The sequence below is a fragment of the Anser brachyrhynchus genome, assembly GCF_964034855.1.
Source record: "Anser brachyrhynchus genome assembly, chromosome: 1".
Lineage (NCBI taxonomy): Eukaryota > Metazoa > Chordata > Aves > Anseriformes > Anatidae > Anser > Anser brachyrhynchus.
In genome coordinates, this window is record NC_137694.1 from 116,442,984 (window position 1) to 116,468,134 (window position 25,151).

The 25,151-nt window shown below is 43.5% G+C and overlaps 1 protein-coding gene across 2 annotated transcripts in view; it reads right to left on the reverse strand.

Annotated features, from left to right (window-relative positions):
- The window catches only part of ERG (ETS transcription factor ERG), a 148,237-nt gene extending 130,395 nt beyond the window's left edge, over nt 1-17,842 (reverse strand). Inside the window, exon 1 of one of the 2 annotated variants that reach the window (XM_080573669.1) lies at nt 17,171-17,842. The gene's annotated coding sequence lies outside the window, so the exon portion shown is untranslated. Of the gene's footprint in view, nt 1-16,123; nt 17,121-17,170 lie in introns of those variants that run through there. The other variant, XM_080573670.1, reaches the window with a different exon arrangement.
- Between the last annotated feature and the right edge of the window lie 7,309 nt (nt 17,843-25,151).

The window sequence follows — 25,151 nt, forward strand, 5'->3', positions numbered from 1 at the left end:
CACATGAGCGCTACCTGCATGTGCTGGGGTTGTCACCCGCAGGCTCACCTGAACTCTACCTACCCCAGTAGATAGAGTTGACGTATCACCAGTAGGTTGATAGATCACCAAATCTGGATCCCAGAGGAAAGTCCTGGTCCAGCATGTGTGTAACGTTAATCTCAGAAGCAGTTTCCTTCCTCAGCATGACATCTCTCAGCAGCATTTTTCCCTTTTGTAGATGCCCGTAAGATTATAGGAACTTGGTATCTGAATTAAACCCTGTAACTTCCTGGCACGGTATTCTGGAGGTGAAAAAGCCCCTTGTTGACTGCCACGGACATTCCTGATTTGACACAGAGTTGTTAAAACATCACCAATTTATTCAGGCAGGAAATACAGTCACATCCAAAAAGACAGTGCTTTATCGAGGTGCAAGATGTACTCAGGTATCACCACAATATTAAAATACCTGATTTGGGTGAGTCACAAATTTTACCAGGTTAACAATAAAATCTAGCAGGCAGCCAAAGAAAAGTGTTAATTTCCTGGAGAACTTTAGGTTTAAGTATTCCTCACAGACAGATTCTTGATTTCTACCTAAATTTCAGTGGGAGAGTGCTCCACATTGAATGCAAGTACCCTTTTGCCCAAAGATCAGGGCAATGCACAGATGCTGACACCTTGTTCACATGACAAAACCACTTTTTGTGGCAGCCTTATTTATTATTTGTTCTCAGTACAGCTTATGAAGAAAAATACCAGTCTAGGGGTGTTTAAAGGCATAATAAAATTGGAATCTTTAGTGAGGCTGCATGTGAAATAAAATTCACAGTGAGAATGTGGTTGGCAGAATCTACTCTCAAGAAAATTAGCTCTGTTTGCAGCTAAATAATATGTTTGCATTTGAACAAGAAGGGAAAGAATGTATTTATATTCAGATGACCTGACATATTTTCAACTTAAACAGAAATGTGTTAGCTCTATTAATGCAGGAATTTTCTTTTAAATGGGAATTATACAAGAACTAATTTTAAACTATTATTGTTTCAGTGGTGGCAGGTAGGTTAACATTCTTCCCAATCTACACAACAACAACCTTTTCTCTCACAAAACCTTTTGACAAAAGAATAAATTACAGATGTCTACTTTTCAGCCTTTAAAAAAAAAAAAAAATTGAGCAACTAAGAGGTAGAAAATAGCCAGAGAGAATTATGACCAAATGCCACATATTAAAAAGTTCTCCACATGTGGCACAGAAAGAAACAGTCAGTTCACTACAATTGTCTGCTTAACAGGTTGAGCCTTTATCCAACTGGTAGCAATCAGGCAGGACACTAGAGTGGGCAGGAAATCTAAAATTAGGTTTTACTACCTATAATGGAGGATTTATGGGATAATTTAATTGGCAGTCTTGGGACTGAAACTCAAGGTGGGGAACAAAAACATCTTTCTGGATATACTCTATGAACCCTTCCTGTAGTGGGCTGAAAAATAAAAGCACTGGGGTAATAATCCAGAGATGTCATATCCCTTTTCTAGGGCTATGCAGGAGATGCCTGAGCATGCTCAGGTGGGGGTGTGGAGTGGGGGTGTGGTAAGCAGAGGTAGCAGCAAGTCCTGCAATGGCATAAACTGATTTTTCTTCTTTTCAGGAGAATGTGCCATGAATTGCCCTTTAGTGAAACATGTCTCCAACTGCACACGGGACAATAATCAGTTCCAGTGTAAACAGAAGGCTCTAATTCACTCCAATGCTCTTCTGACATTGCAGAGGATGAGAGCACAGAACAACAGTTTATTGACTACAGCAGATTGAACTCAACTTTGCATTCACTCACCCCAGAACAGCCATTGCCATCTGCAATATTTGCTGAGCCATTTGCACTTTTGTTGGCACATCTGTGCTTATACAGACCTGAGGTTAAACCTTAATGAAATAAGAAACATTTTCTTGCCCTCTCCCTCCTCGCAGGGAGAGCTTTGAAAGGGTTAACATTTAGTTCCCGGCTGGATTAAAGGGTTGTGCAGCTGAGCAGGGGGTAACAGGATCCCTTCTCCATCCCCATGTGGGTTCCACTGATGTCAGCACGTGCTACTGATGCATTTTCCATGGCTTATTACATTTTTTATATGGGCTTCATGCCAGCTTGGGAGGTTTGGTGAGAGGAGCACAGAGATATTGCCCACTGTCACCCAGCGAGCAGGGATGTGCTCCTGGGTGCTCTGCTGGCAGGTGATCCCCTGTTACTTTGCCAGGGCTTGTCATATTAAGGTGCTGCCCACAGTCTTGAGACACCCAATCAGTATGGATCCCCAGCTCCAAAACTGACTGAGAGCATGGAGCTAACCTGCATGGGTTACAACCTGTATTGGGGAGCACCAGAGCTACAGTGCCTTGTCAAGCACATATTCTAACTCTTTTTAATGCCTTGACCAAATCTTCAAATCTGCTCATAATTTCAGTCCTGCTGAGATTCCTTTTTTTTTTTTTCTTTTTCTTTTCTTGGCAAACTTAATATTGTTTAAAAATAACAGTCACTCACCTCTACTCCCAACTCCAGAGCCAAGGGCTACCTAACTGAAACAAAGTTTTTCTGTAATGCGATCTGCTCCATTGCAGACCCTTATGAATACACTATGTCATTTGAAAACTGCCTTTATCTTTAAAACCCTTACACAGTCATATTCTGTTTGACAGTGACAAGTTTTGAAAGGACGATAGGAGAATGTACTTACTACTATTACTTCTAATTTATCTCTGGAAATGTCAAAAGGAAATGTAAACAATCAAGTCAGTTAAACAGCCATGGGTTATTATTCTTAGAATAGCAATGACATCAAGTTATAAGCTATAGTAGATTTAAAAAAAAAAAAATCACATTTATTTCAGAAAGTGACATGCAGGAATAGGCTGAAAAATTCCAAGGCTGTCTCAAGAATTTCTCTCAGGACATTCCAAACTTGATTGGTATGAAATGAAAAATCACAGAAACAAGGGAACAAGGGAAAACTAACAGATTCCAAAAACCAACCTTTGCAAGAGCTCTGCTGATAGCCAGCAAGTCTACACTAAAATTGGTCAGGCCATTTGGAAACCAGCCCATTGAAAAGGCTACGACACCTCCAGAAAATATGTCTAAGTAGATCTAAGTATGGCAATTTCAAGTGTAGGCTGATGTTTTTACCTTTTTCCCCTCTCCCATTTTTTGAACACTAACATCAATCATCCTTCATTGCTTGCTTTTTATATTGCTCCCCTAATCCCTTTTCTACTAAAGTGAATGAGAAAAATCCCACAGCCATCAACAGGAACAACCTTCTGCAGTTATTAAGCCATTCATGTTCCTTCAGGAAGAGGACCACCAGATAGATTTACACAGACTTCCAAGTCATTGTCTTAACTAGGATGCTGTTGATAGGTCAAGTCAGATTTCTTAAGATACTGAAAATTTCCTTTTCAGTAGATTAGTTAATTGACTTTATATTTGAAATGTTGTTTCTTCCATATTTTTTCCCCTTGGTTTATTTTTTCCACCACTGGGGCTAACACGATTACATTGCAGTGAAGAAGAAAACTTTTCTGTGTTAAATATGGCCTCTTTGTTGCCTAAACGTAAAATACATGAGAAGTTTATAGATCTTGTCAGATTCAGGGTGTGGTGCATTACACTCTCCTTCACGCAAGTGCAGCCTACATCTGTAAGTTGCTTTTTCATGGAAATACTATTCAGACAGTATTTCCATAAAAATTCACCATGGCACAGTTCTGTTTCTGTTGTCATTTGCCCAACTGTGTTCCTTCTTTGATTGGTTCTTGTTTTGAATAAGGCACAACACTCATTTTAATGAAGGGAGCAGGGGGAAATTTCCTTTCTTACAAAAGAGCAAACATCGTGCTCAATATAATATGGCTGCACGAAGCATCACTAAAAACTCATGTAGTTGTAGTCACAGTCAGAGACAGTCTGAGAGGACACTTCCACCTCCAGCTTCCCTTGCTAAAGGCAAGGCTATAACACAGCACATTGAGTCCTAAATTTAGCTTTCAGGAGAGGAGACACCAGGTCTTCTCCAGGGTTTGATTCAGTCCTGGCTGAAGCCAGTGCAAATCCTTCCACAAACATGAGCGGAGGAGTGAAGATCCAGCCTGGTTTGCCCAGGGGGGAAGAAGGGTCATAGAGGAAGGGGAAGAGGCCATCCTCAAAGGAGCAAGCAGATGGACCAGGTGGACAAATTCACTGAGGCCTTAGGACAGACAAAAACTTTTCTTTCCCTCACTAGCTCACTGAAGTCTGTCTGAGATTCAAACTTTCAGAAAACAAAACTACTTCTCTTGCAGAAGGCAATTCTGGGGACAAGACAGAAAGGATCACAGGCTGTCCTCATGAACCTGCCCAGCCCTGCACCATCAGCAGGGGAAGGAGAGCCAGATGGACTTCCTCACCCAGGTGAGGGTCCCTGAGCCACGCTGGAAGACCTGCACTGCTCCTGGTGGGAGGATGAGCTGGGAGCACCCACTGCAGCACCCAGACAAGGCAACACAGGGCCAGGGCTCCCAGCATCACACCAGGGTGAGCCAAAATGCTGTCCCTGCGACTGTATCCACCCAGCTCCACATCACTGTGCTCTGGTGTGTTCAAAGGGCATTTTGACCATGCTTTCCAAACACAAATACTAAATTATTATTTTAAATGATGGGTTTCATATTCTCTGAAGCATTTGCCCTGCACTGAGGCTGAAAATGGACAGCCTGTGGTCTCTTTTATGAAATTGTTTTTATCCTTTTGGAACCTAAGTGGTAAACCACTAATGGCATGAGCATTTTTCTCATTATCAGTTACAACGTTAATGATTCTTATTTAAGCAAGCAGTATTTTAAAACAATTTAGGCTTACATGTTCAGTTGTTAGACCTCAGGCTGTTTATTGTGCCTTCTCTTAAGAAAGTTCTTTCATTATGTTAAATGGAAGAGGCACTTTCAAAACTATGCAGTAATTTGCATCAGTAAACACCTTCAGGAACTTGTTGCTACAGTGTCTTAGGGCTGGCTTATTTTCCAGATCCTTTACCCAAAAGTTCAGTGCACTCCAGTGCCCAGGTCTGATTGAAAATAGCTAAATAATCAATTAAAACTGTGGTCTATCAGCTGAAGAAAGGACAGACTTTAACCCCAGTGCTAGTACTGAGCTCTGCTTTGCTGTCTTGTGCAAATTACTCAACCTGCTCTTAGAAAACAGTAACTGAAACAAAGGGTTTCAAATTTGTTTGCCCTAATCCTCCAGCCACAACATGGTGTTAAGTCATCTCTCCACCTCCAGCAGCCCACAGCCACCCAGGCATAGACCAGAACAGGCCATAGATGTTTGGGTTTTTTTTACGCCGGGAGCATAAGGGACTTTTGTTCACTGCCCTTTTTCCTCAAACCCCATCCCAATGCTAGTGCTGAGAAAGATGGAGACACCGTCGCACCTAACAAATGGCACTCAGGGAGAAGTGTCCAAGGTTGAAATGGAAATGGGCAAGTTAGGAGGAGTAGAAAACAAAGCATAAAGACTTCGGCACCAGAAAATCAAAGCATATTCGTAAAACAACAGCCCAACATTTTGAAAAGTATGGCACATGTATTATAAAGTGGTTGCCAAAGGGTTGCTGTCATCTCCAGGAAAAGCAAGCATGCCACAGATATTTCCTGCACACACTGATCCTGGGGGAACAGTAAAAGTTGGTTATTGCACAGAGCTACTCTAAATGTTCTCACTTTCATAATACACACGAGTGTTTTCTCACTGCATCCATTTTTGTTCAAACCCATTGGTGGGCAGCATACCTAACTCAGCTTTTGTTTAAGTTCTTATGTTCTTCCAAGGTAATTGGCCCTATGGGACTTTAATCCAAATGGTGTGTATCTTTGTAGGGACCTTGTAGAGGTATTTCTAAAGTTTAATGGTCTCCTGAATTACTACTTTCCTCCCACTGTGAAGGAAATGGGCTTGCCGCCGTCCATTTCCCTGTAGCATTCATTACCGCTAGCAACATGGACGTAGAGGCAGCATCCCTTAGCCCATCCCGTGCTTTGAAAACACAAGAAAGAAGAGGCAAAGCATTCATCCACTTTAATGGAGGAAGACTTGCTCCACACTGATTTGATCAAGCTAAGGGTCCCTCCCCTCTTATGCAATTACCGAAGGTCCATGCGTTTGAGCTCACACCAGGGGTAGCACAGCCCGCTGGCACAGGGCGGATGGCTGGCACAGGCATGTACCTGCCAGCAGTGTGAGAACGTCAATCTGTCTGTGTGGGGCTATTTCTGCCTTTCTCGTGCAATCATTTCTCAGACCACTTTCTAATGTCTTCCAGACCACCAGCAGCCCGCAGACCATATGTTGAGTAACACTGCCGTAGACTAACTGGTTAATGAGTTACTCTCACAGCCTGCAATAAGGCTCCCCTTAGGAGCTGGTAGACATTGCATTGCCTGCCAGCAGGCATAGTCAAGAACTGGCTCTCAACGGCTGTCAATACCTAATTTAAAATGCTTGTAATTATAACACTACAACAGTAACATTTTGTTTACCTAAAAGCCAAGTTCTTCATTCATTCCTCCTTCCCCCAGGCAAATTACAGCCAGGCACATACACACAAAAAGATAGGGGTAAAGTTTTAAAAACTTTAGGTAGACCTTCAGTTTACAGCAGTGGAAAAACACTCAGGTGCGGCATAGCTAAACCTGGCACATCACCAGCTGAACCCCTCTGCTCTACCCTATGCTAAAAACAGAGGGATCCTGGGCACTGAGGTGCTGCTTCTTCCCTGTGTGAGTTCATCTTTTGAAACTGTTACCGTGCTGCTGAGAGCCAGCACACTGGCTGTCTGATCATGGAAAACTTCCAGCCAGTACCAGCTCCAGTCAAAAATTGCAGTTTAAAGTTTCCCCATGGCACCTTCAGCTCCATACCACACGATGTGAGCAGGGCTGAGAAGGGAGGTCTGTCTTCATGTCTATTTACCATATCAGACTAGTGACAGTCTTGCATGTCCCAAGCCTGTTGTGGTTTTCCTCCCTCTTCTTGCCTGCTGACATGGTCTGTCTCACTAAGAAAAGGAGCTGATGCATGAAAGGTGATGCGCTTTGGCTGTAAATGTCATCATATCGAAAACACCTTTCAAATTTAGAACAGAAAAAATAGGATTCCCCTGTGATAGGAAGCTACAGGGTCCTGTGAGGAATTAAATTAGGAGACCTTGACAGCAAATCTTCCCTGAATCCTTGCTGCCAAGGGACTGGAGGGAGGCCAGAGACTGAGCAGGAGGTAAGCAGGTGTATGACCCAAGTCTCCTCATCCAGGAAAGATGAATCCACACAGGGAAAGTGGAAACACTCTGAGTTCATTCAAGGGAAATTCTACCAATAGGAAAAGCAGTGCTTGTTTCCTGTGGTAAAAAAGACAGTGCCTTTAAATTCTGTAGTAGCTGGGGGGACATGATGACACACTAAGGCTTTAGGAGCTCGCCACAGGGAAAATACTTCTACTGTCTCCCAGGCCCAGTGGAAACATCAGGGAGAAACTGTTGAGCTGAACGGTTCTGCACTTCCCCCAGAAGCCAACAAAGAAGCTTTAGCCACTTTGGCAAGGTCGAGCTTTCATCTACTGAACACCATTTCAGAGTTTTCAAATTCTTTCATGGGTTATTCTGGAATGGAGGAGGAAGAGGCATGTATGGGTTGGTGTTGTGTTGTTTTGTTGTTCTTTTTTCCCCATGTAAAAACAACTGAAAATGGTAAATATTTTAAACACGCTTGTTGATTTTTTTTTCAAGAGATTAACTAATCCAAAGGAGAACAACAGGACTGACAAACATGCAGATGTGATGAAGTACACCACTCATTCTCAGTTTTGTTGGACCGGCCAGGCTCTGAGACAGGAGTTTAAAAATTCAACATCACCTACTTAGCTGTGAGTGACTTTTTGTGAAGACTTTTCCTCACTAGTCCTTCCCCTGACTACCCACTGAACAATGCAATAAATAAGGAGGAGTCAAAGTCCACAGCCGGCACAGAAGAGCCAAGCTCAATTAACTTCACCGTGAGCCTGCTGGCACAAGGATATTATCATCATCTCACATGCACATCAACAGTACCACTTCAGGATCTTGGTTGCCAGTGATGATTTGTTTCCTCGCAGGTCCATAAACATTGACGGCTTACGTCAATGTGGTTTCAGGCTCATTTTTAGCTCAGACCACTCACTTTGCATGGTCCAAGAGGAACCCAGAGTCGATGGTCAAAAGGAGTCTCACTGTGCTCTGCACAAGTTTACTGATCAGAAGTGTACTTCTGCAGAGAAGTGAGGATGCCAGAAATCAGGGCAGAAAGCTCAACAGAATTCATCCAACCGTTCACAGACAGGAACTGGGAATCACACTTTTCCACTACAAATGTTAAAACTATCCAAACCCAAATCCCCTCCCCACAAAATCCAAATGCCTTCTTTCTATTTTCCCTGGTGTTAAACATATGTTACATATGCATTACAAAACTTGCACACAATTTGTCTGGTTTTGAAGCAAGGACTGAAGTGCAGCAAACACACATTTCTGCTTTCCAAGAGAAGTGCCAGAGAAAGTACTCTATTTTTGTAAGAGTTTAAAGGGCATGGTCAGAGAAGTGACTATGTAAAAATGGCACCTTTTCATCCAGCAGATCTGTTCCCAGTGAGTATACTGACTCATGTCTGCTTACTTTAGTGACCAAAATAGATTTTTACTACTTCTCACTCCTCTTTAGCCCTGCAGAACCAACACAGCAAGTGGGGAGTTATATAAATCCTACACTGGACCAAAACCCACGGGAACTTGTGAGCAGCACATGAGGTGCAGGAGCGAGGGCTGGATGTGCCTCCGAGGGTGGCTGCAGGGGCAGCACCGCGGTCCATCATTTTTCCTGCCCTGTGCCACACATGGCTCATCACAGAGGGTGTTGATAACCAAACGGGATGGGAGAGGAGGAGAACTCCCCTTCTCTCTGTCCCCACGCCCAGCAGCAAACCTGACCCTGCAGCATCTCCGCTCTGTGCTCCTGCAGCCAAGGCCAAAGTTGGACTCTTGGAGATTTCATCCTTGTATCCCTGGTGTATCACCTGTATGGGTGTATCACCTTTCCTTCACTTTCCTTCATGAGCATAATGGTCACTTGATAGAAAGCAGGGTGTATTCATTCCTAACTTATTTTAATGATAAAAAAATACAGTTAATGTTTTTGTGTTTTGGTGTTTTTTTTTTCTATTTTTTTCAAATGGAGTTAAAAAGAGACAGCCATGCAGAAAGCATGAAAAGGCTTTCCAATGCTATTTCTAATGCTTCTATCACTGGTGATAAAAATGGACAGTAAAAAGTGTGTGACAGTAAAAATGAAACTGTTATGTACCGGGTCAACTTTAAAATGAAAATAATAAATAGCAATAAGATTAATTCCCAGTCAGACTGTAAAACATTCATTTGGTCTCTCTGCTGTACTTTTATTTATGTTTTTCATTCTGTCTCCCTAAGATCAGCTGCTGGAGCCTGGCTCAATCCCTGGACGCAGAACTCAGTGCAGTTAACTGCAGACAGCTGATGGCCAAGACACCTAGTGACACCAGCAGCAGTCCCACCTCAGCTGATGGACAGAGGCTGCCTTCCCAGGGACTTTCCCAGACTGACATGATTGTCTCAGATTGGCAAGATTAACCTGTCCTCCGGCTAGGGAGGGAGCTGACACAATTACCGTCCACTAGTTGCTAGGTTTTTAGATGGCTACAGCTAGGTGAGGTGAATCCTATACTCACAAAGCAGTTTTTCTTGTTCACTACAGCAAATTTGACTTCTCTGCATAGAAGGTGGACGAACCCAAATCTCAGATTTCTCTGCACTCTTCATTTCAAGAGCATGATAAATTGCTTCAGTGACATGAAACGTTGGTTGTGCCTACTAAGAGGTGCTCTTTGTGGTTTCAGGATGTTGACATACATATTGGTGACAGATGATTTGGCTTGTCCTGATTGCTAGAGATACCAAGCATGTTACAGACTGTTTGCTATAAATTCATAAAAATACCAGAGAACTTATAAACACTGCAAAGGAATGAAAAGTACTGATCCGAGTTCCCAGTTTCACATTCTAAGCAAATATAACGAAACTGGGGAAAAGGCAAAAAATGCCTACCAGTCTTCATTTGATTTCAAATTCTCTTTTTTTTTTTTTCTTTTTCAAACCTGCTTTTAATGCCACAGGCACAGACCTGTGTCTAAAACTCTGTAAAGCTTTGAAAAGCCAACTACAGTCAGAAAAATCAGTGCGACAGTAGTTCTTTGGAGAAATGATTGGTAACTTTTCCCATACCTGCTTCACATGGGTCCTGCAAATCAGCTTCTTTTTCAAGCAACGTTTGCAGTTTAGTCTCAGCACAAGTTGTTATGCAATGTATTAATGTTACTTTTGTAGTTATACTATAAATCTTTTCTGTATAATTTGTGAACTCTATAGAGAACAGTCCATTTTATAAACAGAACTTTAAAACACCAGGTTTAAAATTTATTACAGAGTTCATTCAGAACTGACAAAGACTTCTTAGAAAACTGAATTTTGCTTCAGACTTCCCTTCTGTATAGCTATTAAGCTTTTTTTCTTTTTAAAGACCTTTTAATTGTTTTAATTACACAGAAAATAAAAATATAATCAATGATAGAAATGATTTGTCTAAAGTATATTTTCTTCAATTGACATGTTTGTTTGGTTTTTGTGCTCTCATTACATAACAGCAATTTGCAAAGGTACTTTGTGCAGCTCAGTAAATCTGTATTATTTTTACACATACAGTCAAATGTACTAAAACAAATCACACACTAACTGCATACAGTACAACTATTAAATGTCAAAAAATGTATGTGACTTCTTGGAAAAGTGTGCTTCTGACAAATCACATCAAAGATATTGCATACATCCATGCTTAATAAGCTGAAAACTAAGTAATAAACTCAATGCAAAGTCAGAAGACATTATGAAAAGTGCAAACTGGTAAACCTACATGACTTACAAATTAGAAGAAATCGATCAGATTTTGCAAAATATTTTGCTGAATATTGCAAACCTCTTGCTAGTCCTAGCCCACCACACTCAGCAGTAGAAAAATGAAAAAGAAACATTCCGATGCATATTTACTAACAGCCCAGTGTTAGGAAAAATAGACCCTTACAGACCACTTGTAGCATGGTATAATGCAGAAGTATAAGAAGCTTGCTCAGCGGGCAGCATATTTGGGATGAGGGGAGGTTAATGGAGAAGAGTATCTTCTCCTGACCCTCTTGCACCTGCACAGCCTTAGTTCAGGACTGTTGCTACCACCCGGCTGCATCCCAGCTAGCAGCCCAAGTGTTGCAGGAACAGCCCTGACCTCCTCACTGGAGTTGAAGGTGTGTGTGTTAGCCACTGACAGCATTCCCTGACTTAGTAGCGATGCACCCCAAGACCTTCGTGCTGCCCCATCCAGTCTGGTTCCAAGAGTTGCTCTCAAGCAGTGGCTGGCCCTTCAGCCAGGGCAAAGTCCTTTTTCTCCTGTTCCTGTTTCTTCGCGAGGTGAAAAGAAAACAAGCCTGTATCATTACAGACCTCCTGCAGAAACTCGAAAACTTGGGTGTCTAAACTACATTGATTGAAACCACATTTGAGCTTGTATTTGCTTAACTTGCCCAATGCAGTACTGCAAAGTCTGCCGGTGCTGATCATTTCCTACAAACCAACCCTTTTTTTAAGTCAGCAGCTAATTAGGTATGTGTAGTTCAAAGCCACAGACTACCTGACAAATTCAGAAGATCTGAAACACAACAGAAGTCGAGATTCATTTGCATGAGCAGCGTTTTGAAAGGGGCAGCTGCTTTTTAATGCTCTACCAATATTACACAGCGTCTGAGCGAACAGGCAGTCTGAGGGCTTCTCTCTGCTGGAAGGATCAGCAGCAGCACAGCATCGCTTAGCAGATAGTAAGAAGGCTGAAAGCAATGCTACTGTCAAGACATTTTAATAAGCACCTGGATATCGTATCACTTAGTGTGCACATTAAAACAAATCAAAACAAAAGATCACAATTCAACAGCAAGCCCTGGCTTTCCAACCCGTTGTGCACAAAAGCAAGCTCCCAGACATGAGTGGTCACACGGAGTTCAGCTGAACAGCTTGTGTGGCTGCAAGCTGAGGCCCTTCCTCTCGAACCCCTGTCTATCAAAGTGTGTTGTATCTCCAGCTAAAATGAAAACACATGTTTATTGTTTTCTCTTTGGGCAGACAATTAATATTTATATGATGCTTTATCAAACAAAAAAATAACTATCTATTTTGTTCCTGGAATAAGTTTTTCTCATTGGAATGAAGTTGTGCCAAGGAGGGATTTCATCTGATGCAAGCAGCATGCAAGAACAATCCACTTCCCATGAGAGCTTTCCAAATTAAAAAGCGGTGTTTCAGAATGTGCCACAGAAAAGGTAAGCTCATGAAAACAAACGCTACACCATCGTCTCACACTCTGTCAAAGAAAAAGTGCCACTGAGGTTAACAGGAGATACACTTACAACAGAAGTGCGGGAAGCAGACTGTGCAAACGGCATGTTTTCTCTAGATCAAATATCATTTTAGCTCTTAAACAACATAAAAACATCTCACTGCATACATTTTAGTTTTTGTATATACACCAATTAACATGGACATGCACTACATCTACAGCATAATAAACTCTTCGCATTTCATTGTGAAATTGCTGTTTCTCATATTCAATCAAGCCCTCCAGATTATACACATACCACTACATATAAATAGAAGAGGTTAAAATGGAGTTTAAATATAACAGATATGTCCGCAACTCCATATTTAGATATACCCTTCAATTTTTTTTTCTTTTGCCTGCTTTTTAGTGACATTTAAATTTAGCAAAGTAATTTGAGACTGCCAGTTTTCTACCTAAACTAGTTAACAACACTGTGAAGGAAATACATTAGATCTTCTCCATTTACTTCATTACATTCAAAATGCCAAAGTAACACAAATTCTTGTGGCTCAAGCCTTCAGCCCGGGCGAAAGACAAAGTGATGCTCAACTTTACAGGGAAACTTGCTTGACTAAAAGTGCATGACCAGAGTCACACTGGGAAATCAAAAATATTCTAGTGGCTGTGAAAGTGGCCTGTTGTGGGCACAGTGAAAACCAGTGTGGTATTATTGCACACAAGGTAATTCTTGCAACCCAAGGCAAACATCATTGCAATACAGGCCGAAAATATCACCAACAAAACCTTTTTTTTACTTTTTTAACAAACGCATTTAAAATCAACTGTATGGGAAAGCTGCATAAACTAATCCCTGGCCTACCTTTGCTGTGCAGCAGGACAACACAGTATGCAGCACTGGATGCTCAAGCCTAAGCCTGCACCAGAGCCCATAGCTGGTATGGATCAGGCCCAAAGAGCCCTCTCTGACCATACCCCCATGTCAGCAACTTCCACCTAGAGTTCAGGCCAGAGACTTTTACAAAACTGTTTGCATGATTAAAAGAAATATTGTTGACCCTACAGCTGTCTTTTCCCCCAGAAATAACATATTCACTTAAAAGAAAATAACAAGGCTCATGATAATGAAAGAGAGGAAAGAAAGAAAGAAAGAAAGAAAGAAAGAAAGAAAGAAAGAAAGAAAGAAAGAAAGAAAGAAAGAAAGAAAGAAAGAAAGAAAGAAAGAAAGAAAGAAAGAAGGAAAGCCAATAGGTATTTCAAGGGAAAGGGTTCACTTCTGCCCAAGAGTTTTAAATTATTTTGTTGTTACCTGCTAATAACTCAAGTGTTTAGTAATGCAGAGGCAAGGAAAGGAAGGAAATGTAATGTAACATTTCAGAGCTACCAGATGCCAATAGCACTGCAAAAGCTTTTCATGTGTTTTTGAACCTCTGTGGAGGGCATATAATGAAGAGGAGAAACCGTTGCATACACGGACCTCAATTAAGCAGTCAAAATGAACTGCTCTGCAGAAGGAGAACCAATGCAATTAGCCTCAAACTTGGCTAGAAAAGCACTGGTGCTCTGTAGAGGGTGCAAGGGGAGAGGATTTGCCTCATCGGTAGCTAGGTATTTTGCCCATGTGATGTTGTTCAAACCAACTGGACTACAAACAACCATCAGGGGATTTTGTGTTTGTTTACACAGCTCCATGCGTGCACAGAAAACAAACTTCCCCCAGAAGAGCAGGTAGGACAGACACATCCACATTGCAAAGGCGAAAATACTGTTCTTTGGGGGGTGTAATCATAAAACGAACACTAGCAATTGTGTTAGCATTCAAACTGCAATTTCAGATAGAAAAGGGCTAGCCTGTTAATGTACAAATGATTGTACTTGCAATCAGAGACACTACTTCTGAATTTGTAACAATCTGTATTTTAAGCTTATGGCTCGTATCACTACAACTGCTCAATGGACTCATACGCCCCAATTGCGTTGGCGTTTGACAAAGAGCTCAAACTTAGTTTAAAATAGAGAGAAAAGCCCCATGGTTCATGCTGCTTATAAACCATTGGAAGAAAAATAAGCCTAATAGATGTCTATTAGAACATATCTTCAGGAATCAAATCTACATAAATTATAAGCCAAACAGAGCAACACCTCAGGAGCAAAAAGTCCAACTAATCACATCTAGGACTCATACTGACAGATCATTTATAAAATTCCTGCAACATGTAACTCTATCCAGCACTATAGGATTTGTTTAACTTTGGGGACTCAATTGTGGGAGGTGGGGACAGATGCTATTCAAAGCTCTAAATCCTGAAATGCTTTTGGAGGTAGTGATTTTTTTCTTGCAAAATTTTTTCAAAGAACTGTACAGCATGTTAGCCATTGTTTGCCTACATACATGCATGAAAGAAAATAAGAGCTGACTTTACCCTTTCAATACACACTTTTTTTAACGTCCTTTAAAAATAGGTAAGATAATCAATATCAAAATATATTTGTCCTACATAAGTATGGCTTAGTTTGTTTAGCCTTTATTTATTTCCATTTAATTAGGAAGTTGTCAAACAATGTCTAAAGACCCTTTTCTTGCTTGCTTTCCATATCACTCAGGTGTGTTTGAAATCACACACCTGATGCATATATCCTGATGAAAGGTTACATTTCATGCCCTATTGAGAAGCTGTCTTTGTCTACCTCACTTATTTCAATGAAACCAGGGAAGCGGTTAAAGGGTTAAACCAAAGGAATGTGACATTTCTCCATGTGCAGTTCAGAGACCTGTCCTGGTTTTCCTAATGGACTCAAAATTACACGAGTAGAATGTGATTTCCAAACTATTACTTTAGAGCTGAAGCGGAGAGTGTTAATTTGGAGAATGACACTTTGAATACAAATAATTAAAAAAAAAAAATGTGTTTATTTATACTGCGGGTTCCCTGTAAAGGCAACAATGAATGGAAGTTTATGTTAGCCAGAACTTGCAACTTCAGCTTTTGCAAATAAGATTATGCACACTCCAAAGTCTACAGGAAAGTCATCTGGTCACCAAAGTAGAGCTCTGCTTATTGTATCGAGGCGCTTGCTCTAAAAAGTGCCACAACCACCTCCGACCCTCATCGGACCAACTCAGGTAACCGAAGGTTCTCCTACATCCAAGAACCAGCCAGCTTTTAGAAAAGGCAGTCTCGGTGTTAGTTAATTGAATGACGAACTGCTGAAAGAATTAGAAAGGCACCAACGCCGCTATAACAAACCAGGAAAAGAAAAAAAAAAAAAAAAAGGATAAAAAAAAAAAAGTGTGGAGGGGTATTTCGGAGCCTGACACCCGACGAGACAGCAGGCAAACGCCTTAAAACGAAAGTGTCACCGCACTAAAATAAAGCCGGCGGGGAAGGGAAGGGCAAGTTTGCGCAACCGGCGCCCGCAGGAGGATGCTCGGCTCCCGCTGCCGCCCCGACCCCCGGCCTCGGGGTGCCGCAGCCCCTCGCCCCCCTCCGCCCCTCGCTGCCCCCCGTACCCATCTGCCCCCAGCCACCCCTCATCCCCCGACCCCATTCCCGCCCCGTCGCGGCCCCCCACCGCCGGGACACGTCCGAGCGGCCGGGGGCAAGGACTTACCGGGCCGGGCAGGGGTCGGGGGACGGGCGGGGATGGGGCGGGAGGGGACGGGGCCCGGACGGAGCGGCCAGGGGGTGAAGAGGAGGAGGAGGGGAGGGGGGAGGAAGGCAGCGGCCGGCGGCAGCGTGAGCGAGGAGGGAGTGAGCGAGCTTGGGGCTGGCGGAGCTGCGGAGAGCAGTGAGTCACTGGAGTCGGGCCGGGCTCAGCCCATAGCGCTGGCCCCGGGCTCGGTGCGCCTCTTCGTTTCTCCAATCGCCGAGCGGGGCAGCTGCTGCTCCCCGCCGCTCCCCGCCGCTCCCCGGCTCCCCCGCCGCCGTCGGGGCGGCCCCGAGCTGCCCGCCGGGCACCGGCACCTCCCGGGCTGCGGGAGGAGGCGGCGGGGACCCCCCTGACCCTCCCTCCGCAGCCCTCCGGAGCCCTCCCCCGGGCGCCCCCCGCTCCGCACGGGTGGGGGGAGGGGGGGGGGCGGCAGGGGCCGGGCGGAGCTGGAGGTGAGCGGGACCGGCGAGGGGAGGGAACGGGGCGAGAGGGGCTCGGCGCGGCTGCTTGCTCCTCCCGGGGCCGTTTGGACGGGGCAGAGCAAGAGTGCGGGTCCTGGGGGGACCCGACGTGAAGCCTACGCCTGGCCTCTGCCCAAATGGCTCCGGGGTGCAGAGAAATAAAGAGGGAGCAGGGAAATTGAAGGACAAGCGCAGGGTGCGGGCAGCGCCTCAAGCCGGGCTCTGGAGAGGGGATGGATGGAGAGGGGCCGCACCCGGAGCGGGGAGCAGCCTTGGGCCCTGGCAGGGCGCTCACCTGGCACACGCACAACACACACAGCGCACACTCACGCAACACACGCAGCGCACACGCCAGCGGGAAGCCCGGCGGGAGGAGGCAGGACCGCGGCGGTGCGCCCCGTCCCGTCCCGTCCCGTCCCGTCCCGTCCCGTCCCGTCCCGTCCCGTCCCATCCCATCCCATCCCATCCCATCCCGTCTCGTCCCATCCCGTCTCGTCCCATCCCGTCCCGTCCCGTCCCGCCCGCTCGCCGCCCCGGGGCTCCTTACCGGGGCGCCGCTCCTGCCCGCCGCCGCGCTGCCCCGGCCTCCCTCGGGCACGCCTCGACCCCCGCCGGGCCTCCGGGCATCGCCCTCCGCCCGGTCACCCCGGCGATTCTCAGCCAGCGGTCAGCGCCGAGAGCCGGCGTACAATGCAGAGAACCCGAGTACTCCCTTAATTAAAAAAAAAAAAAAAAAAAAAATATAAAAATAAATAAAAAAAATTAAAAGCGTCTCAGTTTTTAAAGCAGAACTACATAATGTATTAATTGGTTGCTATTAGCATGCAGTTTTATTGAGCATAGCACACAGAAGTCTGATTGTGAGCGAGGAGTGTTTTCAATGAAAGTGGAGTTATTTTAGCTGCAGACATGTTTACATTTCTGTGGTTTAGTCTATAACTTTCTCTTTTTCTTGCTTCAGAATTCTGCTCCATGAAGCAAAGCCCTTAGCTCCCAGACATTCCAAAAAGTCTGCCAAAATAATAGAAAAAAAAAAAAAAGAGAGAAGAAATAAAAAAAAAACACACACACAGAGACCCCCAAGTCTGGGTCAGGCTCAGGGCTGGATATGGGCAGAGTGAGCATACCCCCTCCTCACTCTCTCTCCAGTCGAAAAGCCTTCAGGGCTCCATTTCCTGTTTTTAAGGAAAAAATAAAGCGGGTCTAGGACTGATTTTAGACACTGCCTAGACCAGGGCTGGTGGGTGCCGAGGACCTTTAACTCTCTCGATGCCAAAGGGTACCAGGTAGTGCGCCGATCACAGCAGACCACACGCTCCCTTACTTCCGAGAACTGCCCTGGGAGCACAGTGGCTTTGGACCACACTGCCTTCGGGTCTAAGAATATGACCTGAAGGTCCTGAGCAACAACCTGGTCCACGTTCAGCTAAGGTAAGCAGAGTAAAGAGCCAAAACACTCCACAAGTGGGACCTGCTGGAGCAGCACCCACCTATGGCAATCTCCCAGAGAGCCCGCGCAGTCCCTTCCCTGCGGGTCAGGGTGCAGGGATGGGGAACATCTCGCTTCCCTCCTTACCTGCCCCTGCTATAGATAGATGGCGTCGCTCCTGTGGCCTGAGAGAGTGGGTGTGAAAACATCCCGAGCTCTCAGGCATTAAGTCCACAGCTTAGGAAAATCAAAACGGAGCAGTTTGGTTAAAATTAGGAACATGAGCTGGTGAATGAAGCAAGAAGCTCGCGGACATCTCCCCACAAAACTACCAAGTCGAGGTTTCCACTTAGAGGCTTGCTAGGTTATTATATAAATAGAAACAGAACGATCAGAATAAAGCATCCCTGTAATGAAGGGCTGTGCCTTCAGCCAGTTGGGGAAAAAACACGGAGAGGTGGCAGGACAGAGGATGCTGCTGCAGGAGCAGCAAGGACCTGGCTGCTGTGGCCCCGGGGAGGCCTCACACATCCCTGCCCTGAGCATCCTGCCCTGGAGCAAGACAGAGCCTCCAGTGGGGCCAGAAAAAATAAAGCCAGGCTTCTCAGCCAGCCATGAAGCCATGCGCCCCCCTGCCCCCAACACTTGCCTCTCAAGCTTGTCCCAAGCATTTTTAGGTACCCCCCTTTCTTCCCCCCCCCCCCCCCATTTTATTTTACATGCCAGATGACTCCTGCATATTTGGACCTTTTGCTTTTGAAGAAGCCAGAAAGCGTTATGATTTCCTAATGCTTAAAAAAAGAAAAAAGAAAAAGAAAAAAAAAAAGAAAGAAAACACCTTTCCCCCAAGATGTTTTGTATTAATTTAAGTATTGGTTCCTGGTTCATGTCAGGCCCTTTTGCAATGAAATGTCCTGCGTGGGCTGTCACACCTGCTAAATATAATCCTCTCTTTCTTTTGATATTCTGCAAAGGGCCTTTAAAGGTTCACATCCTTCAGTCTGGAGATTTAATTGCTTCATCTCAGATTTTAAAAAGCCTTGTAAATTTCTGAATTTTGTCGATTTCAAAGCAGAGGAGGGGGATGCGATGGGGATGTGAGGGTTGTGAGAGGTGATGCCGAGTGCCCCGTGCCATGCTGACACCACCAAGCCTCGTAAAAGCCCGGAGCCACCGTCCCGTCCAGCAGGTCCTGCTCTTTGGGGCAGACAACTTGAGCTGTTTTTATGACTTACCAATGAGTTAAATATGAAAATAGTAGCCTATTTTGCTATGGTAAATGCTCACCAGGGAGGAAATCACAGATTCTGTTTTATAGAAGGTAATGGAGTGAGATTACCTGCACTAATGTACTTAACCCTTCAGAGAACATAAATCTCGCAGGAAGACAGCCCTGAAACAAGTCGGTCCCCAGAACAAACTATGGCTGGCAGTGGTTTTGTCCCCACGTTGTGCTGGTGGCACCAGGTTTGTGGGGTTGTGGGGTGATGCTGTGCTCAGCCCCCTGCCTGGGAGCACCTCACTTGTGCAACCTAAAGTCTTCGGTACAGCCTAGGAAAAGAGCAGAGGATGGGGCAGCCAGGTGGCAACTGGAGCCTCTCCATCTGTGCCACCAACCCTCATGGTGACACTGGATGTCCCCCCCTGCCACCAGCCCCAGCTCACATGGCCCAGCAGCTGCCCACTCAGCTGCTTGCTCTGCCATGGCAGCTGGCTCCAAGACTGTCCCCTGTGTGGGGACAGGACCTGCCCTGCAGCCTCCCCCCTGCAGCTTTCGCTCACGAGGAAGAAGAAAGCCTCCAGGCGTTTTTTGCAGATGAAGACCAGGCCTTGCAGCACAGCCTCTTGTTAAGAAGTGGCCTGTGGAAAGGAAAAAGTGTTCATGTCATTCTCCATCTCCTCAAACACAGTTTTCAAAATGCAGATCTGAAATGAACAATCAAAAAGACCAAATTTTCACATTTGGAAAATGGAAAAAACATAGCCAGCTCTTTTCCTCTATTTCTTTCAAAGCAGCGGACCTATAAAAATGCATTTCTCTCGTAACAGCCTACGATAACTCACAGTCCCCTAATGTCAGCACATGTGCCTTCTCGCTTGGGACTGGATCACTTTAGTGGTGCACAACTTACCAGGGTGAGCCCCACCCCGTGGGGAAGGAAAAAGTTTCACAGTAGTTAAAAACTGGAGCAGGGACCCACTTACATCTCATTCATCAGCATGCCTCCATTTCTTTTAGCAATGGGCAAATACTGTGCAGTGCTTGGAATTCCATAGAAGTTTCAAGCTTCTGGGTTTTTTGTTTGTTTGTTTGTTTGTTTGTTTCAGAACAGAAAAAGAGGAATTATCACTGCTCTCCTGCATTACAATAAATAAATAAATAAATAAATAAAGTTCTTTGTCCAGCCCATAATTCCTGGGTTATCTCCATGCCAATAGCTGAAGAGGCTTCTAGATTTGCTCTGCTTAAAAGCCAGAAGGACAGGCTGTTAAAAAAAAAGCATGAGAAACTGGGGCTGGGCTTGTCATGAAATTATGTGGGTTTGGACAAATCACACACCCGCTGTTTGCTGCTGCTCCGGCACTCGTGAAAGTGTCTAAGCCCTATCTATCTCATAGGCATTTCATCTCCAAATCGTTAAACAGAACTCGTGAAAGAAGGATATTAGTGAAAAGCTAGTAACGATAATTACCATAGATATTAACAATAAAAGAGAATACATGACTTTTTTTTCTATTCATATGAAACAAGATGAGTGCAGGGCAGATTATTTTATTTTTTACACTGTGTAACATTCCTGCCTCACAAAATGGAGTTCTGGCACCTGATTTGCTCAGTAAAATCCAGGAGAATTAACATTTTATCTATGGATATACCATTAAGATGAACTAGTCTGGCAAAAAAAAAAAAAAAAAAAAAAAAAAAGAGGACACATTTATAACTATTACCTCTCACAGGTATGGATGACATTCACTAATAAAGGTTCTCTCATGCAAAAATGACATTTAAATCAAGAGAGATAGACATTTATATTGATAAATCCTATTGCCTAGGATTAACAGGCAACTATTTTTCAAGTATTAGAAAGGATGACTTTTAGATCTAAAAGCCATGGATTTCTTTGAGTCACAAACTGAACCCTGACAGTATTTTGGCAGTCTGTGAAAAGCCCACTAGTGTGAGAATCACTTTTAATTAGGGAAAGAAAGAGCATTTCATGTAAAAAGCTCTAAGGAGGCAAAAGAGACCACTTTGTTAGGAGAGAAACTGGAACTTACCTGATTAAGTATGTGGTTAGATAAGGTATTCAGACTAATAGGATATTGGTCAGCAGGATATTCAACACCAATAGCATATTCAGAACTGCTCTATCAATTTAAAACAATTCACACTATTTTCTAAACAATTGGCTAAAAGGAACGGGAAACTCCTTCTTTGTTTGCATTTTTCATTTTTGTTATTATTTTTTTTTTCTGTTTAAACTGATAGCTGAGATTAAAACACAAGCAATGTGTTAGCAGGAAAGGTCCAGACTTGAGACTCCCATGAAGTTCAGTGGAGTTTTTATGAGTCCACAAGTAATAGTGGAAGAAATTCAAAAATGTCAAAGGTCTGATCTGGCCCATGGGAAAACTTGGATGTTTGCCTGAATCCCTCCTTAACTCTCCAGTATGAAAGGAAACTGTCACCTCTCTTCCATGTATTTTTGGCAGGTAAGTCCCAGCCTAGATAAAACAGAAGATCAGAACAAGAAAATCTGAAAAGAAAAAAAAATGATCAAATAAATTCTCTGGTGCACATTTCAGCACCTAGAGCTGAACTTCAGATTCATTCCCAGTTTGGGGTGGGAATGTGAGGGGCAGAATTTGTGCCTTTTAATATTTTAGCCAAAGCATTTCCCCTTCCCTCTCTAAAGGGGCATTTCTCTGCATCACTGCCTGGATCGAAGGAATAACTCATATGATGAATCAACACAGAAATGCTGAGCAGTGCATCTCTGCAAGAACTGCAAACTTCTTCAACCACATGGTGAAAATTAAAAATAAGAAAGCAAAAAGTTGGAGCATTTTCAAAGGCCAGAAATACAAAGCTAGGGTAGGTGACAAAATGCCATAATTTCCAAAGTATGCATTTATTTACCAGGGTAGAATTCAGCCAGCATGCAGAAAAGCCTCTGGTTAGAATGTCTGTTTAAATATAAAAGGCTCTAGATAAATAATGCATGAAGAAAAGCCTGACCCAAAATAAAATACTTGAACTGTTCAGTAGAGATCGATTAATAAGTTTGAATACCATGAAGTTACTTGCTTATTATTTACACATCTTTACATTTTTACATTCCCTTTGATTATTTGGCATGTAGCAGTCTCTGAGGAGGCCACAGCATGCTACACATGTAACTCAACATAGATTCAATATCCAAATAAGTCACGTGTTTGTAGGATCTAAATCTGTGAACTGATTGAATTGTCTCTCTTCTTTACATTAGTCTGCTCTTCTGTTTTCTGCATTTGTCATGGTCCCAGCAAAACTTTAATTTTGCCTTCAGATGTGTAAAATCCATCCTGTGTTGATGTACATGTGCCCATACAGCTGGACATATGGCTTTGGCTAGTAGACTTGCATACACAGCTCTAGGAAATGTGGCTCTAGCATACAGATTTAGTTCTTCCTCTACACCTATCTCCGTGCAGCCATCCCCATATCCCTCATTTTACCATGCAATTCTTTTATTTAGGCATTTAGCACAAGTTTCGACACCGTTTCTTCATTGGATGTGCCATAAAACAGACTAACACCTGAAATTATAGTCAGAGGCAGAAAACAACCTCCCCTGGAAAACAAAAATCTCAGGGATATGAAAATAGGAGATCTGTGATTTTCCACAGCTACAATTACGTATGCCTACATATGCATACACACATTTATTTTCACACCTACCTTGTAGCATTAATGCAAACAAGTTCCATACACCCTAGAACTGATGGACACCTAAACTGCAGCAGGACAATCTAAGTGTCCATCTCTGCTGCCCTGCCGGTGCAGGTGCCTCGCTGGAGAGGAAGGGAGAGGCCTCTGCAGAAAGTGACTCAGCTCTGGACATGACGCTGAATCACTCTCTGGGTGACCGCAGTGAAGGGAGAGAACCACCCCCTGCTTTCAATGCTGAATTATGTGTCTGAAGTAGATGATGGTGACAGGGCCACTTTATTTTCAGGTTGAAGTCCAGTACATGGAGATGTGGGTGGTACATCCGTGTGTGGGGATGGGCATGCTGTCACAGATGCTTCTCAGGCAGCACCTTCATGGAGGTCTCTGTGCCTGGCTGGTTGGTGGAACTTGCCCTGTGTATCCCACAGCCCCCAAGTTTTTTCAGTATGAACAATTTTTGTTCCACATTTCTATCTTACATGATCTTCTGAAGCAATGAAACACAAAGAACACGTTTAATTCAGGTTAGCCATGTGGACTGGATTAAGGGAAGTCTATTTGTCTTGTCACAGGTGAAAAAAATGGCATGCTGAAGACCCATTTCTTTTTGACTTACAGTCTCAGAAAACTTTGGATTATCCCGCAAAGGGACACACTTTCCTTGGTTTTGTATCTGAGCCCTTAAATTAAATGGAGAACACTGAAAGATGCTTATGGGTCAAGAGGGAACCAGACTCACATGCGCTGCTTATTACAAAACGCAAACTATTCAAAAGTGTATCTCACTTCTGAAATATCCTTCTGACACTGGTTTTAAAGCAAAGTATGAGAATAGGCTCTTCAGACCAAGAACTGATTTATTTTGTCAAACGACACACGTAGCATAGGTGTGCTAGACATAATGATCTGTCAGAATGGGGCTCATGAGAGATGACAATTTCCCAGGGCAGCTATGATTTTGCATGAAGTCTGAAGAAAGGCTTTGCTTCTCACCTGTATGTATTTGATGACATTCATGAGCAGAATGAAGATCAGAACAAGGCCCTCCACGCTCTTGAAAATATTAGGAGGAATGTCCAGAAATATGCAATAGATGATAACAAGAGAGGGACACAAAACAACTGTAAGAAATCCTATGGTTTTCACTATCATTCATCAGATTATCATAATGGGTCCCATCTGGCCTTAAGATTTATGAAATTGATACAGTCTAGGATAGAGGCTCTGTAAGAAAAAAAAAATGTTGCAGAGACTCACCTCAGTCCACGTGTCAATATTCTATCCTGATTTACAGCTCAGAAAATCCCTGTTTTAGTGAAATGAGGCCTTACTTTATGAACTGTGGCGAGCCCGAGGCCAGTACCATGTTGAAATTAAAAGGAAACGCTGAGAGATGGTTGCTGACAGGGAACCCAGCATTCAGATTCAGCAGCAGCATATATAGTGTGTATACCATACATACACACCAGCACAGGGCTCTGCCTTAGCAATTGCTTTGTATTTCACTCCCTGTCACTGTGCAGCCATGTCATGGAACCCAGGAGATACTTACTGGCCCCTTCAGCATCTGTAAGGAAGGGCTGCCCAGTGCTAAGCCTTTTTTTTTTTTTTTTTTTTTCCCTTTTTGCCAAATGTGGTATTATAACTTAGCCTTATTTCTGCAAAGCTCTTTGAAACAAAAGGATGAAAACCACTTCCTGTGATCACTTTAGATATCAGACATATGAGAAGAAAACACAGTTATATTTCACTTGACTTTAAATGTAATTGAAAAGGTTTCACAAACATTGAGTTATTTTGCAGACTGCTGTCATCATTAGCAATTTCACAGGGATCTTCATTTTGAACAAGTAGATTTTGGCATTAGTTTCCCATTGCATGGATGAGAAACTATTCGCACTATCATTTCAAACATTTCAAGCATTTCACATTTTACCGTGATGGAAAAATGGGTGAAAATATTGAAAAGTTTGCTAAAGTAGGTGGATGATCTTTTAATGAAAAGAACAGTTGGTTCTCCAGAAGCATGGGAATTTTTAGCAGGCATTGCATGCTTTCCCTCAGAAATGAGTGAAAATGCTTCTGTTTTTCCAACTGATCTGCCATTTATACAAAAAGTGGGCAGAAGGGCACTTTTCAATGGCAACAGTCATTTTTCTGATAGCA